Raw genomic sequence first — 17,564 nt, 5'->3', positions numbered from 1 at the left:
GAGGCTATACTCCTCCCGTGGGGAGTTATGCTACGCTCTGCTGCACCCACAACACCAGCCTCAGCGGTCTGCCCTGTAGCGGCGGTTCACTCTGACCGCAATCCACGGGTGGCGTAGTCGGACATTTAAACATCAAAACCACATAAATAGTTCCGCCACTGGTTTGACCGCCCTGAGCCACGGAACCGGGTCGCCGCCACGAAGACTACAACCACCAGCATCCACCAAAAAGGGTCCGGCTCCGGGTGTCCCAAGGCCCAGGGGGTGCGTCAGAACATTTTCATCACCTTTCACAATCACCAATGGGACAAGGCAGGGATGTCCTCTGTCCCCTCTCTTATACATCCTAGTGACGGAGCACCTGCTCTCATCAATTCGCCATAACCCCAATATTAGGTGGATTGAGGTGGGAGGCACCGAGTACAAGTGCTCTCTATTTGCTGATGATGTCCTAGTATATATCACTCAATCACATATATCCATCCATGCTGTTATGGCTGAAATAGATCACTTTGTTACATGGTAAAATTTTAAAATCAATGCAGCGAAGTCTGAGGCCCTCGATGTCTCCCTCCCCAAATCCATATAGGATTCCATCCAGTCCAACTTTCCCTTTGCCTGGCCCTCACAGGGTATCAAATACTTAGGAATTCCTATTCATAGAGACCTCTCCCATCTATGTTATCTTAATTTTGGGCCCTTTATTGAACAATTCCATACAGACCACGGTTGGCAAGTTAGAACTGTAAGATTCACTACGTGAACCGCTGGTGTTTTGTGGAAAAGCACATGTACACCGCGTTCCAAATTATTATGCAAAAAGTGTTTAGGAGTGATAAGGGAAGAATTTGTTTGTTTGTCAGTTAAACTCATTGATGGTGATGTGTGTCAGGGCTCTTTATATCACTGTAAGCAATTGCAGACACCTGTGCTAATTAGTTTGGCAGGCGTGTCTAATGAAAGGCAAGACTACTTAAGAAGGCTCTCTCACATTATTAAGCAGCCTACATTTTCTGCCAAAATGGGAAAGAAAAAGGATGTGTCGGCTGCTGAGAAGCAACAAATTGTGGAGTGTTTAGGTCAAGGCATGACTACAATCAACATTGTGCGATGATCAGGATGAAGTGTCTTGGCAATCAAGAAGTATGTAGCTGATTCACAGTACACACGTGTGCGTGCTGATAAGGGCAAATTGAGGACTCTTTCCTACAGGCAATTACGTCAGGTTGAAAGAGCAGCGGCAAAAAAGCCTTGTCATAGCAGCAGACAAGTTTTTGAAGCTGCTTGTGCCTCCAACGTCCCCCGAACAACAAGATGCAGGGTCCTTCAGAGGTTTGCAGCTGTGCATACGCCATCCTGTCGACCTCCTCTATCCACTTCACACAAGCAGAAACGGCTCCAGTGGGCCAAACATTACATGAAGACTGATTTCAAAACTGTTTTGTTCACGGATGAGTGCCGTGCAGCGCTCGATGGTCCAGATGGATGGAGTGGAGGATGGCTGGTTGATGGACACCCCACGCAAACACGGCTACAGCGCCAACAAGGAGGAGGTGGAGTAATGTTTTGGGCTGGAATCATGGGGAGAGAGATTGTCGGCCCCTTTAGGATCCCTGAAGGCGCTAAAGATGAACTCCATAATGTATGTGGATTTTCTCAAACAGCACTTCCTGCCATGGTTCAAGAAGAAGAACCGTGTATTTCACAGCAAGATCATTTTTCTGCATGATAATGCACCATCTCATGCTGCACATAAAACATCTGCATCTCTGGCTGATATGGGCATAAAAGGGGACAAACTTATGGTGTGACCCCCATGCTCCCCTGACCTCTACCCCATTCAGAACCTTTGGAGCATCATTAAAAGGAGTGTCTATGATGGCGGGAGGCAGTTCACATCTAAGCAACAGCTCTGGGAGGGTATTCTGTCCTCATGCAAAACAATTGAAGCAGAAACCATCCAAAACCTGACAAATTCAATGGACGAGAGAGTTCAGAAGCTCCTTTCGAACAAGGGGTCCTATGTGAAAATGTAACATCACCTAGAATAAAGTTTTGAGTTGAAAACTGTTTGATTTCAGTTTCTAACAACCTGCTAATGCTTATAATTTCAAAAATGACCATTTTTTTGGTCTTTATTAAAATGAAAAGGTTGATCGAAAAGTTTGGAGGATCTAAGAGTGTGGCAACCCAGTAGTCATGATTACTTCGAATTCTGACAATATGAGGGTCATGCTGCAGGTAGTGCAGCAAGAAGGCACTTATGTGTCTTGCGCATCTCGGAGCCCCAAAATTATTTTCCGGGCTAGATGCAGCTAAAAATTATTTTTAATTTGAAATCTGGTGGAGCTTATTATAGATGGCCTAATAGGATCAGTGCTGCACACTGCTACAAAGCCCAAATTATTTTCCAGTCAAGATACAGATAAACATGATTAGTAATTTGAAAGCTTAAAACGTTTGGTAGGGTGATTTTAACCAATCATCAAGCTTTTACTCTCCCCAGGATGACACAGGGGTAGAAAAGTCGTTTCGGATCCATGATTTGTTCATCTTTATGAACGTGAGTCTGTCTACATTATCAGTGGAGAGCCGCGTGCGCTTATCTGTCAGCACACCACCAGCAGCGCTGAACACACGTTCAGACAGAACGCTGGCTGCGGGGCATGACAAGATCTCCAATGCGTAAGTGGCTAGCTCCGGCCATTTATCCAGATTGGAAGCCCAAAAAGAGCAAGGGTCCAGTGACACAGTCGTGGCTTCAATGTTTACTTGGAGATACTCCTGTACCATCGTCTCTAGGCGTTGACTATGTGTCAGACTTCTTGTCTCCTGTGGCCTTGCAAAGGATGGGCTAAAAAAGTGGTGAAATGATTCCGCAAAATTGATGTTACCAGCAGATACTGTGGTTCTGTTACGGTTTGAGTGCTGAACACTTGACGGTCCCACGGTTGGCAAGTTGGAACTGTGAGATTCACTACGTGCACCACTGGTATTTTGTGGAAAAGCACATGTAAGATTCTGCAACAGTCTCTGCTGATACTCCTGCATGCGTGCATCCCTTTCTATGGCAGGAATAATTTCTGCAAATTTACTTTTGTACCGGGGATCTAACAGTGTGGCAACCCAGTAGTCAGGATTATTTCTAATTCTCACAATTCGAGGGTCATGTTGCAGGTAGTGCAGCAAGAAGGCACTCATGTGTGTTGCGCATCCAGGAGCACCAAGTCCCTGTTGTGTTGGTGGCGAGGTAACAATCATGCTTCCTTCCTCTGTCCTCTCCCCCCAACCTCGCACAACAGAAATGTGATCAAGGTCTCCCTCATCTGATGAGTCTTCCATCAGTTCGTCCTCCACTTCTTCCTGGGCTCCTGCACCTTCCTCACTAGTTTGGCTGCTACCATGCGCCCTGGTAAAACCATCTCCCCCACCCTCACATGCCTGCCGCCTTGGTGCTGCCGACCGTCTGGACCTTGCAGATGTTAGCCCTTCCGCATACAACTCCTCCTCCTCTACTTCCTCCACCTCCTCTTGTGCCACCACCTAACTCCGAATTCTGTTTAACATGTGCTCCAGCATGGAAATCACCGGAATAGTCATGCTGATAATGGCATCGTCAGCACTAAACATCTTCGTCGCCATTTCAAAACTGTGCAGAAGGGTGCATAGGTCCCTGATCTGAGACCACTCCTCCAGCGTGATTTGCCCCACCTCTGGATCTCGTTGGCCCAGGCTATACGTCAGAACGTATTGCACCAGGGCTTGTCGGTGCTGCCAGTCGCTGCAACATGTGCAGAGTTGAATTCCACCGGGTAGGCACATCGCATTTTAGCCGGTGAAGTGGCAGGCCCAACGACTTCTGTAGAGATGTAAGTCGCTGAGCTGCGGGATGCGAACGGCGGAAGTGAGCACACAGCGACCGTGCCCTCTGCAGAAGGCCATCTAGTCTGGGATAGTGGGCTAAAAATTGCTGGACAACCAGGTTCAACACGTGAGCCATACAAGGCACGTGTGTGACATTGCCCCGGCGAAGGGCCGCACCCAGGTTTGCAGCATTGTCGCACACGGCCTTCCCTGGTTTCAGGTCCAGTGGAGACAACCATTCATGAAATTGGTTCTCCAGAGCTGACCACAACTCCTCAGCTGTGTGACTCACATTTCCCAGACATTTCAATGTAAAAACCGCCTGATGACGTTGAGCCCTACTGCCAGCATAGTAAGGAGGTGTGCAGGATCCCTTCTGCGCAGTTAGAAAGCTTGTGGCATGACCAGACAGGCTTTGGGTGCAGGTGGAAGACCGAGAGGAGGTTGAGGAGGCAGAAGCAGTGGAGGAACTTTGACATAAAGAGGATTGACGCACAACTCGTGGGGACGGCAAGACTTGGACAGCAGCCCCTTGTCCTGCTGTCACCATAGTTACCCAGTGCCCAGTCAGCGACATGTAACGCCCCTGTCCATGCCTACTCGTCCAAGTGTCTGTGGTGAAATGCACCCTGTCACACAGAGTTTCTCAAAGAAGCGGTGATGTTGTGTGCGACATGCTGGTGGAGCGCAGGCACACCTTTCTTTGAGAAGTAGTGCCGACTGGGCATCTGGTACTGGGGCACTGCGACGGACATAAGGTCTCGAAAATCCTCTGTCTCCACCAGGCGGAAAGGCAGCATTTCTGTAGCCAAGAGCTTGCAGATGGTGAAATTCAACCTCTTAGCTTTCTCATGGCTAGGAGGAAATGGTCTTTTACTTGTCCACATCTGAGGGACCGAGGGCTAGCTATTGTGCTTAGACGGGGTTGATAAGGGTGTCCCCGGCAAACTGCCGGTCTGTGAGGAAGATGCAGGCGGACATGTTAGGTTGCCTTCATCCAAAGGTGGTGCTATCGATGTCGGACAGCGCTCAACACCAGCTGGTGTTACCACCTCCAAAGAAAATGATGACCTGCCAATCACGCTGGCTGTTGCGGGTAAAGAGGTGGCAGGTCTGCGCCCCAAAACAGGTGTGACTGCTGTCCCCCCAGTCACAGAGGATGAAGAGGCCGCGGATGCACAAGATATGGCAGACGGTGGTTGGCCCGGCCGGCTAGGCCGCATTGTAGCACACTGAGCTTCCCACTGCAACTTATGCTTCATGTCCATGTGCCGGTTCATGCATGAAGTACTCAAACTATGTATTTTTTGGCCTCTACTTAGCTTTTGCTGACAAATGTTACAGATAACACGAGTTGGGTCATCTTTATCGATCTGAAAAAATGCCCAGGCTATGCAAGGCTTAGCACCCATGCGACCTGAAGAGCCACCACGACTTGTGGTGAGAGGCAGAGTTGTGTTTGAGGATGCAGTTGTTGACGTGCTTCCAGTACTACGTCTCTGTCCAGGAAGGCGCAACCTGACCTCATCGTCACTAGCATCTTCCTCCACCTCCTCTGCTGACCTCATCTCTTGGCTGACTGTGGGTTGACAGTAAGTGGGATCTCCGACCTCATCATCATCACCCTGTGCGTTATCACACCCGTCGTCCTCAGAGCCAACCTGTTCCTGCCCTGACAAAAAACTAAAGTTGTCGCTCCAATCAGGTATTTGAGTCTTATCATCGTCTTCCTCATTGTCTCCACCAACAGGAGTTACAGTTTGGGAATGAGGGTCTACATTATGGTCAGAACCTTCTGCGTCTGGTCCTGGATCCGACTCAAAGATTCTGGGCATCAGTGCAGATCATTTCCTCGTCTGGATTCACAGAAGCGCTGGAGTCGACCTCTGATTCCCAGGCTATAGTATGAGTAAACAGCTCTGCAGACTCAACCATCTGTTCTACCTCATACTCAGACGGGCAGCTGGAGATTTGGGAGCTGTGAGGAAGCAAGTGCGATTTGGGTAACACCTTTGAGGACTGGAGTATTTGTGATGTTGAAGTTGATGTGGAGGAGAGCCCACTTAAAGGAGCACTTGATATCCGTTGAAGCACCTGCTGTTTTTGTGCCTCATCTGGAATTTGTAGCGATTGGCGTGGCCGTAAGAAAGGGATCTTATCACATTGTCCGCTAAAAGAAGTAGACATTTTAGTTTGGCTGGAAGATGGTCTTTCTTCTGCAGATGTTACTGTTGCTTTAACACCTACCCCACGGACACAACCTTTTTTCCCCTTCCCAACACGCCTATTCCCCTTTCCACCAGCAGCAGGCCTTTTTCCACTCATTTTGGTGGTTAACTAATTCACAACTCTGGAGTTGTTTGCACAAAAAAACAATGGATGGTAACCGAGCAGAGCTGAGTGGCCAAACTGTGGTATTAGGCCAAAACTATTGGCTGGGTTAGATGCAGAAAAAAATTATTTTGAATTTGCAACCTGATGGAGGTCAGTATAGATGGACTAATAGAGAAAGTCCGACACACTACTAGAAGGCCAAATATTTTTTCAGAGGTAGATGCAGAAAAAAATATATTCAGTTTGCAACCTGATGGAGGTCAGTATAGATGGACTAATACAACAAGTCCCGCACACAGCTAGAAGCCCAAATATTTTTTCAGAGGTACTGTAGATGCAGATAAAAATTATTTTGAATTTGCAACCTGATGGAGGTCAGTATAGATGGACTAATAGAGAAAGTCCGACACACTACTAGAAGGCCAAATATTTTTTCAGAGGTAGATGCAGAAAAAAATATATTCAGTTTGCAACCTGATGGAGGTCAGTATAGATGGATTAATAGAACAAGACCCACACACAGCTAGAAGCCCAATATTTTTTCAGAGGTAGATGCAGAAAAAAATATATTCAGTTTGCAACCTGATGGAGGTCAGTATAGATGGACTAATAGAACAAGTCCCACACACTGCTAGAAGCCCAAATATTTTTTCAGAGGTACTGTAGATGCAGATAAAAATTAGTTTTAATTTGCAACCTGATGGAGGTCAGTATAGATGGACTAATAGAGAAAGTCCGACACACTACTAGAAGGCCAAATATTTTTTCAGAGGTAGATGCAGAAAAAAATATATTCAGTTTGCAACCTGATGGAGGTCAGTATAGATGGACTAATAGAACAAGTCCCACACACTGCTAGAAGCCCAAATATTTTTTCAGAGGTACTGTAGATGCAGATAAAAATTAGTTTTAATTTGCAACCTGATGGAGGTCAGTATAGATGGACTAATAGAATGATGCTATGCCCAAAAGATTTTACTTCACTAGGTGCAGTAAAAAAATTGGTATTCTATACACAGGTGGTATATCTTGCAACACAGATAGGCTACTCCACTGACTAACACACTCTGCAATAGGCCAAAAAGGATTAGCTTTGCTAGATTCAGCCAAATGCTGTGAAAAAAACTTGCACAGCACTGGCACAGACCTGCCTGGCAAAAACTGATAGGAACTCATGTAACCTAGTCCTGAAAAGGACTCCAATTACAATTAGTCTTTACTCCCACAACCTATCTATTTAAGAGCACAGACCTCCCTGATAAAAGTCGTAGGAAATGCTGTAACCTAGTCCTTAAAAGGACTGCAATCACAACTATTCCCTACTCCCAAGCTATCTGTATATTTGTGCGAAAATTGGCTTGAAATTAACAATGTATAGCGCACACAGCAACAGCGGTGCCGTCTAACACGCAGCTGCAGCAGTGAGAAAATGGTGGCGACGGGGAAAATGGCTTGGTCTTATAGGGCAAGGACATGTGACATACACTGCCAATGACACATGCCCTTGCTTGTGTGAAAAAAAGCACTTCGCTCCGTGTGTGCGCTGCTGATAGGCTGACAGATTGCACCTCCCCACTGTAAATGCGGGAAAGAGAAAAAAAAATGGAGATCTTCATTGTTCCTGCAGAGATCCATCCCCTGCCCCTCCCCCCACCCCGCTGTACACTCAAACTGCGTATTAACATTAATTTTCATCATTACTGAGAAAAAATCCAGTTATGATTTTGGTGCACGAACAGTTATCGAACATAACCTCGAACAGCCGAATTTTTCTCAAATTGTTCGTGTTCACCGAACGGCTCGAACACCGCCCAAAACAGCTCGAATTTGAGATTGGCGAACAGTTCGAGTAGAACAACGCTCATCTCTAGTAGTGACCATACTTATAACATTTAACCTGGAATGATCATACCACAAGTGTTCATGAAACCAGCAATTGCCATATGCTATCTCTCAGGAGTACTCCAGATGGCAGCCTGGGACATTCAACCAGGGTCCCCAGATGTTGTCAAATTTCTTGATTGCTTTTCTTTCTATATACCCCTTTTTCCAACCAAAATTTTGTTTAACTTTTTTTATTAACTCATTAATTGTTGGTGGTTGGGCGTCTAGCCAATGTTGTGCAATACGTTTGCGTGCTTGATACAATGTTCGCGAAAGACCTCTAGCCATCAGGGATTCAAAATCGACCGTAACCCCCAAATATCCCAATATGCATATTTTGGGGTCTGCTTTGATGTGCACACCAAATACGTCTTTTATTAAAGATGGTGTGTTTTTCCAGTAGGAGCCCCATCTCCTGCACTCCCAGAACATGTGTAACAAATGCGCATCTCCTGTTCCACATCTTGGACAATCTGCATTAGAACGTACCCCAAATCTAAAAAATAAGCTCAGTGTTCTATATACTCTATAAATAAGGTATATCTGTGAGATCCTCTGAGATTCACATGTGGACAATCTAGCAGTGAGTTCCAACACCTTTTTCCACTGTTCTTCCAAAATCGGCACCACATCTGCTTCCCATTTTAATTTAGCTGTCAGGCATTGGTCTCCCATGCGAGACTGTAAGAGTTGCTGATAGATTTTGGAAATTAAACCGGTAATGTATTTTGCCGCCGCTATCGAGTCTAGTAAATAATTTTTCCGTACATCTGATGTCGCAGCGTTAAACTGAGTAAGATATGCATGCCTAAGTTGTAGGTATCGAAAAAAGATGCCGGGAGGCAATTCAATCTCTTGTTGTAGTTTGTTAAAGCTTTTAAGTGTTCCATTTTCCATTAACTGACCTAAAGTCTGAATTCCCAACCTCCGAAACCAGTCAATTTGTCAAACTCCACCAGTCGTTGATTTTGCCACAATGGGGTAAAATTAGAGTATTCCCTTATCCCTAACAACAGTCTCTTATCCCTGTTCCACACCTTGTACATCATTGCTAAGTTCGGTCTCTCTCGATCTCTGGGCGACATCCATTTTTTGTCTTGAAGGACAAGACTACCATTCTTGCCCACACTCTCTGATTCCCCACCCACTTGTGTCCGAGCTAGTGCAATTGTTTCCATATGTGGGAGAGGGTCCAGTGGTAATATAGATGACTTATCTCAATTGATTTTTAGGTCAGATCTCTGACCAAACTTCTTTATATCTGTCATTATTGAGGCAAAAGATGGCTCTTTATCGCCCACATACAGTAGCATGTCATCGGCATAGACTCACCTTTTCTATTATGTTATTACACTTAAAGCCAATGAAGTCCTTCGAATCTCTCCGTTTACATGCCAACGGCTGAATTGCTAATGCAAATAGGAGAGGTGAGAGCGGGCACCCTTGTCGTGTACCCCTGCTCAACTCAAATGGCCTTGACAATCGACCATTTACTCTCAATCTAGCGGACGGTGACCCATAAAAAATTTTGACCCAATTTAAAAACTTATGACCAAATCCCATTTTGCTTAATACTGTCCATAAATAACTCCACTCTACGCTGTCGAGAGGTTTTGCAGCGTCAAGGGATATTGTTGCTCTATTTCCAGCCTCCTTATTACTCATTTGATATTAAGATATAACTGTCTAATGTTGATAGCCGTAGATTTGTTAGGCAAAAACCCTGTTGGATCTTCATGGATCACTTCCGTTTTCATTTTATTTAACCTATTGGCAAGTACTTTGGCTAATATTTTAATATCAACAGGAAGTAGGGATATTGGACGATACGAGTCTGGGTACTCAGGGTTTTTTCCCGGTTTCAAGATAAGGACAATAATTACTTCATTTATACAGTGGAAAAAAAAAGTATTAGTCAGCCACCAATTGTGCAAGTTCTCCCACTTAAAAAGATGAGCGAGGCCTGTAGTTGACATCATAGGTAGACCTCAACTATGAAAGCCAAAATGAGAAAACAAATCCTGAAAATCACATTGTCTGATTTGGAAAGATTTTTTTTTTCAAATTTTGGTGGAAAATAAGTATTTGGTCAATTACAAACAAGCAATATTTCTGGCTCTCACAGACCTGTAACTTCTTCTTTAAGAATCTCCTCTGTCCTCCACTCATTACCTGTAGTACTGGCACCTGTTTGAACTTGTTAGCAGTATAAAAGACACCTGTCCGCAACCTCAAACAGTCACACTCCAAACTCCACTATTGTGAAGACCAAAGAGCTGTCGAAGGACACCAGAAACAAAATTGTAGCCCTGCACCATCCTGGAAAGACTGAATCTGCAATAGACAAGCCGCTTTGTGTGAAGAAATCAACTGTGGGAGCAATAATTAGAAAATGGAAGACCTACAAGATTACTGATAATCTCCCTCGATCTGGGAATATACACAGGATCTCACCCCGTGGGATCAAAATGATCTCAAGAACGGTGAGCAAAAATCCCTGAACCACACGGGGGAACCTATTGAATGACCTGCACAGAGCTGGGACCAACAATGCACAGGCTACCATCAGTAACACACTACGCTGCCAGGGACTCAGATCCTGCAGTGCCAGACGTGTCCCCCTGCTTAAGCCATTACATGTACGGGCCTGTCTGAAGTTTGCTAGAGAGCATTTGGATGATCCAGAAGAGTATTGGGAGAATGTCATATGGTCAGATGAAACCAAAGTAGAACTGTTTGGTAGAAACACAACTCGTCGTGTTCAGTGGAGAAAGAATGCCGAGTTGCATCCAAAGAACACCATACCTACTGTGAAACATGGGGGTGGAAACATCATGGTTTGGGGCTGTTTCTCTTTCAAGGGACCAGGACGACTGATCCGTGTACATGAAAGAATGAATGGGGCCATATATCGTGAGATTTTAAGTGCAAACCTCCTTCCATCAGCAAGGGCATTGAAGATGATATGTGGCTGGGTCTTTCAGCATGACAATGATCCCAAGCACACCGTCAGGGCAACGAAGGAGTGGCTTCGTAAGAAGCATTTCAAGGTCCTGGAGTGGCCTAGCCAGTCTCCAGAACTAAACCCTATAGAAAACCTTTGGAGGGAGTTGAAATTCCGTGTTGCCCAGAGACAGCCCCAAAACATCACTGCTCTAGAGGAGATATGCATGAAGGAATGGGCCAACATACCAGAAACAGTGTGTGCCAACCTTGTGAAGAATTACAGAAAACGTTTGACCTCTGTCATTGCCAACAAAGGATATATAACAAAGTATTTAGATGAACTTTTGTAGGTGACCAAATACTTATTTTCCACCAAAATTTGAAAAAAAATTCTTTCCAAATCAGACAATGTGATTTTCAGGATTTGTTTTCTCATTTTGTCTGTCATAGTTGAGGTCTACCTATGATGTGAATTACAGGCCTCTCTCATCTTTTTAAGTGGGAGAACTTTCACAATTGGTGGCTGACTAAATACGTTTTTTCCCCATTGTAGATATGGGCAATCTTCCTATTGATGCGGCCTCCTCAAAAACTCACAATAATTTTGGTAACAATATCTCCCCATATTCTTTATTGAATTCTCCTGGGATACCCAGGGGCTCTTTCACTTTGGAGTTTACTTGTAGCATCGGCGTCTCTGCCCCGTTCTAGGCAGAGACGCCGTCCCTCTCACCTCCCCGCTCCTGGCGCGGCGTCCTCCAGCGCTGCTCTCCCCGCTGCTTCCGGCGCGCGCTCCTTCCCCGGCAGTGTGCTTAGGGCGCGCGCGCGCTCCCCCTCTCTTAAAGGGACCGCGCGCGCCGTCCTAAGGAGTCCCCGGCCAATTGCCGGAGGACCTCCCATATAAAGGGCACCTCCTCCAAAATGGAGGTGCCCGAGCAATGTTGTTTGCACCTGTGTCTCACCTGTGCTTCAGCCCTCAGGTCCCGTTGCCAGTTACCTGCCAGATTCCTGCCAGCTTGCTGCCTTTGTCCTGCCTGATATCCAGTCACCTGCCTGCTAGCCTGAGGTCCGACGGTCTGCCTTCCAACTCCTGTCAGTCTGTCTATGGACCAGCTTGCCCGCTCACCTGGGAGCGCACACCTGTTACCTGCCTGCTAGCCTACCTGGAGGCTCCGCCGTCACGTGCTGTGACCATCTGCCTTTCCAGAGACTCCTGCCCGCTCACCTGGGAGCGCCCACCTGTTACCTGCCTGCTAGCCTACCTGGAGGCTTCGCCGTCACGTGCTGTGACCACCTACCATTCCAGAGACTCTCGCTTGCTCACCTGGGAGCACACATCTACCATCTGCCTGCTAGCCTACCCGGAGGCTCTGCCATCACAGGTCGTACCTACCCTTTACCCAGAGACTGCCCCGGTCACTTGCCGTAACTCCCTGCCCGTTCATCCAGAGACTGCCCCGGTCACTTGCCGTAACTCCCTGCCCGTTCTTCCAGAGACTGCCCCGGTCACTTGCCGTGACCTCCAGCCCGTCCACTCAGAGACTGTCCCGGTCACCTGCTGTGACTGCCTGCCCGTCATCCCTGATTGCCACCCGCTCCCTTACAAGGACCGCCCCTTGTATAGTAGCTCAGAGGTTCCGCCTCCCAGACCCGTTACAGTTTGCTCGGGCCATGGAACCCGGTGGCACCCAAGCTCCCTCGCTCTCGGACCTGTGTCATGAACTGTCCCGCCAGAGGTCCCAACAGGAGTCCATCCTGGGTCACCTGCGGAATGTCAATTCTCGCCTGGACACTCTGACTGCTCTGCCTGCAACCTCCGCCAGCGCCATGATTCGCAATCCGACAGCTCCGCTGTCCACCAACACTATGGTATCCTACCCCGGACCCCGGCTTTCTGCACCTCCTCGCTTCGGAGGCGACTCCGCTCAGGCTCGGGGCTTCATAAATCAGTGCACCCTGCACTTTGAACTCCTGTCCCACCAGTTTAACTCCGACCGGGCCAAAATTGCCTTCATCATGTCCCATCTCACCGGAGAGGCTCTGGCCTGGCTAAATCCTCTATGGGAGAGAGGAGACCCCCTGGTGTCCAACTTGCCTGCCTTTCTCATGGCCTTCCGGAAAGTCTTCGACGAACCCGGACGGAAGACCTCATCCGCATCGTCACTGCTACGCCTCCGTCAGGGAAGCCTCACCGTGGGCCAATATGCCATACGGTTCCGTACCCTTGCCTCGGAGCTGGCCTGGGATAATGACGCTCTGGTTTCAGTCTTCTGGGAGGGTCTGTCCGGCCGTATTAAAGATGAACTTGCCGGTCGGGACATTCCTACCACCCTCGATGACCTGATAGCTCTTGCCACCCGGATTGACCTGCGGTTCCAGGAGCGTGCCAAAGAGGTCACCCGTGAGAGGAGGTTTCCACGCCTAGCTCCTACTTTTCAGCAACCCGTCACTCCCTCCGTCTCTCCTGAGCCTATGCAGGTCGACCAGACCAAGATGGTCGGTTCTCGCCAAGAATCTCGCCGAGCCGAGGGAAGCTGTTTCTATTGTGGCAGTAATAAGCACTTCATCCGTTCCTGCCCGGAAAAGCCGGGAAACGCCAGTGTCTAGGACCACTCGGAGAGGTCGTCCTAGACAAAAGTAAGTCCTCTCCGTCTCTGACCTTACCGGTCTCTATTGCTTGGGGAGAAAACCGTCTCTTCGAACTCGCCCATCTGGATTCTGGAGCTGCTGGAAACCTCATCGCCCAGTCTCTGGTAGAGAGATACCATATTCCCACCAAGTCCCTGGCGGAGCCATTGTCAGTTGCTTCCGTGGATGGAAGACTTCTCTCGGAGACCATCCTGCTCGTCACCGAACCTATAACCCTACAGGTGGGAATGCTGCACTCTGAGGAGATCTCATTCCATGTGCTGTCCGGACTTTCTCACTCCTTGTTGCTAGGTCTACCTTGGCTCCAGACACATGAACCCGTATTGAACTGGCGGTCCGGTGAAGTACTCCGATGGGGTCCTGACTGCCATAGGACCTGCCTGGTTCCGGTCCGTCCACTTCGCCCTCAGCCTACTCCAGCTAATTTACCTGGTCTCCCGGCTCCCTACTGGCCCTATGCGGACGTCTTCGGTAAGAAGGAAGCTGAGACGTTGCCGTCCCATAGGCCATACGATTGCCCGATCGACCTGGTACCTGGCACCACTCCTCCCCGTGGGCGTATCTACCCGTTATCTGCAGCCGAGACCCGAGCCATGTCTGAGTACATTGAAGAGAATCTGGCTAGGGGATTTATCCGAAAATCTACCTCCCCGGCTGGAGCCGGATTCTTCTTTGTCAAAAAGAAAGACGGCTCGCTACGTCCCTGTATTGACTACAGAGGACTCAATCTCATTACGGTAAAAAACAAATATCCCCTGCCACTCATCTCCGAATTGTTTGACCGGCTCAAGGGCGCCAGGATCTTCTAGGAGCGTATAATCTGGTCCGTATCCGTCAAGGAGACGAGTGGAAGACGGCATTCAATACCCGGGACGGTCACTACGAGTACCTTGTGATGCCCTTCGGTCTCTGTAATGCTCCCACGGTCTTTCAGGAACTAGTCAATGACATCTTCCGTGACCTCCTGTACTCCTGCGTAGTGGTATACCTGGACGATATCTTGGTCTTCTCTCCGGATCTCCCCACACACCGGAGGGATGTTCGTCAGGTCCTGCTTAGGCTTCGGCAGAACCACCTTTACGCCAAATACGAGAAGTGCCTCTTCGATCAGACCTCCCTTCCGTTCTTGGGCTATGTCATCTCCCAAACAGGTCTGCAAATGGATCCCGAGAAGCTCTCTTCCGTTCTAAAATGGCCTCGTCCTGAAGGTTTGAAGGCGATACAGCGATTCCTGGGCTTCGCTAATTATTATCGTCTTTTCATCCCACACTTCTCGTCTCGGACTGCTCCCATATCTGCACTTACCCGTAAGGGGGCTAACCCCAGGATATGGTCGCCTGAAGCCGAGGAGGCCTTCCTTTCCCTAAAGAAAGCCTTCGCCTCTGCTCCCGTCCTGCACCGTCCGGACTGTAATAAACAATTCTACCTGGAGGTTGATGCTTCCTCCTCCGGAGCCGGAGCGGTGCTCACCCAGAAGTCTTCTACCGGGAGAATGGTAACGTGCGGCTTCTTCTCCAAAATCTTCTCCTCGTCGGAGCGCAACTACTCCATTGGAGACCGGGAATTGCTAGCCATCAAATTGGCACTAGGAGAGTGGCGCTATCTGCTTGAAGGGGCTCTCTACCCGGTAATTATCTACACGGATCACAAAAACCTGGCATATCTCCAAAATGCCCAGAGGCTCAATCCTCGCCAGGCCCGGTGGTCGTTGTTTTTTGCCCGCTTCGACTTCACTCTTCATTTCCGTCCGGCGGACAAGAACGTCAAAGCTGATGCCTTGTCTCGGTCTTTCCTGTCCTCCGATCAAGAGGAGGAACCTACGCACATCATCGACTCCTCCAAGGTGATGAATGTGGCTCCCTTGGATCTAACTCGTCTTCCACCCGGTAAGACGTTCATAGCTGTGCCAGATCGGGAGAGGGTTCTTCGCTGGGGACATTCTTCTAAACTAGCTGGCCATGCTGGCCAAAAAAAGACCTTTCAACTTATTGCCCGGCATTACTGGTGGCCTACCCTACGTAAGGACGTGGTAGACTTCGTCGCGGCCTGTTCATCCTGTGCTCGTAACAAAGTTCCCCGACATCTACCTGCCGGCCATCTCCTGCCCCTTCCCGTACCTGCTGCTCCTTGGCAACACATCGCTATGGACTTTATCACCGACCTTCCAGTTTCTGCCGGTTGTACCGTCATTTGGGTTGTTGCTGACCGTTTTTCTAAGATGGCCCACTTCATTCCCCTGCCTGGTCTTCCGTCTGCACCCGAGTTGGCTAAAGACTTTATCCGCCACATCTTCCGTCTCCATGGTCTGCCCCTCCACATCGTGTCGGATCGTGGGGTTCAGTTCACCTCTCGTTTCTGGAGAGCCATTACCCTGGATTTCTCCTCCGCTTACCACCCTCAGTCCAATGGTCAAGTGGAGCGGATCAATCAGATCTTGTCCAGCTACCTCCGGCACTTCGTGGATGCTCACCACTCGGACTGGGTGGATCTTCTACCGTGGGCCGAGTTCTCTTATAACAACCATGAGAGCGAGTCCTCTTCCAAATCCCCGTTCTTTATAGTTGGTGGCCAACATCCCCGGATTCCACTTCCTGTCTCCGTTTCTGTGGACAACCCTGCTGCGGAGTCTCTTGTCAGCGAATTTTCTACTATTTGGGAGAGCACCAGGTCCGCTCTTCTTCTCTCCTCTGAGCGGATGAAGAGATATGCTGATAAGAGACGTCTGGATCCGCCCCAATTCCGTCCGGGAGACAAGGTTTGGCTCTCATCCAAACATGTGCGGCTCAAAATACCCTCCTACAAGTTGGGTCCTCGATTCATCGGCCCCTTCGAAGTCCTCAGGCAAATTAACCCTGTGGCCTACAAATTAAAACTCCCGGCCACCCTACGGATCCCCAATTCCTTCCACGTATCTCTCCTCAAACCCGTTGTCTTTAACTCTTTTTCCAAAAATCCAGGTGCCCCTCCTGCTCCGGTTTCCGCTGATGACATCTTTGAGGTAGAGAGTATTCTGGCCTCCAAGAGGGTAAGAGGAAAAACCTTTTTTCTGGTAGATTGGAAGGGGTTTGGTCCTGAGGAGAGAACTTGGGAACCCAGGGAGAACATCAACGCCCCGCTTCTCCTTGAAAAATTTCTTTCTGGCCTAAAAAAGAGGGGGCCTAAAGGGGGGGGTACTGTAGCATCGGCGTCTCTGCCCCGTTCTAGGCAGAGACGCCGTCCCTCTCACCTCCCCGCTCCTGGCGCGGCGTCCTCCAGTGCTGCTCTCCCCGCTGCTTCCGGCGCGCGCTCCTTCCCCGGCAGTGTGCTTAGGGCGCGCGCGCGCGCGCTCCCCCTCTCTTAAAGGGACCGCGCGCGCCGTCCTAAGGAGTCCCCGGCAAATTGCCGGAGGACCTCCCATATAAAGGGCACCTCCTCCAAAATGGAGGTGCCCGAGCAATGTTGTTTGCACCTGTGTCTCACCTGTGCTTCAGCCCTCAGGTCCCGTTGCCAGTTACCTGCCAGATTCCTGCCAGCTTGCTGCCTTTGTCCTGCCTGATATCCAGTCACCTGCCTGCTAGCCTGAGGTCCGACGGTCTGCCTTCCAACTCCTGTCAGTCTGTCTATGGACCAGCTTGCCCGCTCACCTGGGAGCGCACACCTGTTACCTGCCTGCTAGCCTACCTGGAGGCTCCGCCGTCACGTGCTGTGACCATCTGCCTTTCCAGAGACTCCTGCCCACTCACCTGGGAGCGCCCACCTGTTACCTGCCTGCCAACCTACCTGGAGGCTTCGCCGTCACGTGCTGTGACCACCTACCATTCCAGAGACTCTCGCTTGCTCACCTGGGAGCACACATCTACCATCTGCCTGCTAGCCTACCCGGAGGCTCTGCCATCACAGGTCGTACC

The 17,564-nt window shown here is 49.0% G+C and overlaps 2 protein-coding genes across 2 annotated transcripts in view; both read right to left on the bottom strand.

The window, feature by feature from the left end:
- LOC141270519 (uncharacterized) overlaps positions 1-17,564 on the bottom strand; it is a 248,884-nt gene that overhangs the window by 174,256 nt on the left and 57,064 nt on the right. The window lies entirely within an intron of this gene.
- The window catches only part of LOC141270535 (uncharacterized), a 176,368-nt gene that overhangs the window by 101,740 nt on the left and 57,064 nt on the right, over positions 1-17,564 (bottom strand). The gene's annotated exons all lie outside the window — the stretch shown is intronic.

The sequence above is a fragment of the Phyllobates terribilis genome, unplaced genomic scaffold, assembly GCF_046119375.1.
Source record: "Phyllobates terribilis strain yellow unplaced genomic scaffold, ASM4611937v1 Scaffold_5__5_contigs__length_657084704, whole genome shotgun sequence".
In the NCBI taxonomy this organism is placed as follows: domain Eukaryota; kingdom Metazoa; phylum Chordata; class Amphibia; order Anura; family Dendrobatidae; genus Phyllobates; species Phyllobates terribilis.
This window is presented reverse-complemented; position numbering and strand designations above follow the sequence as displayed.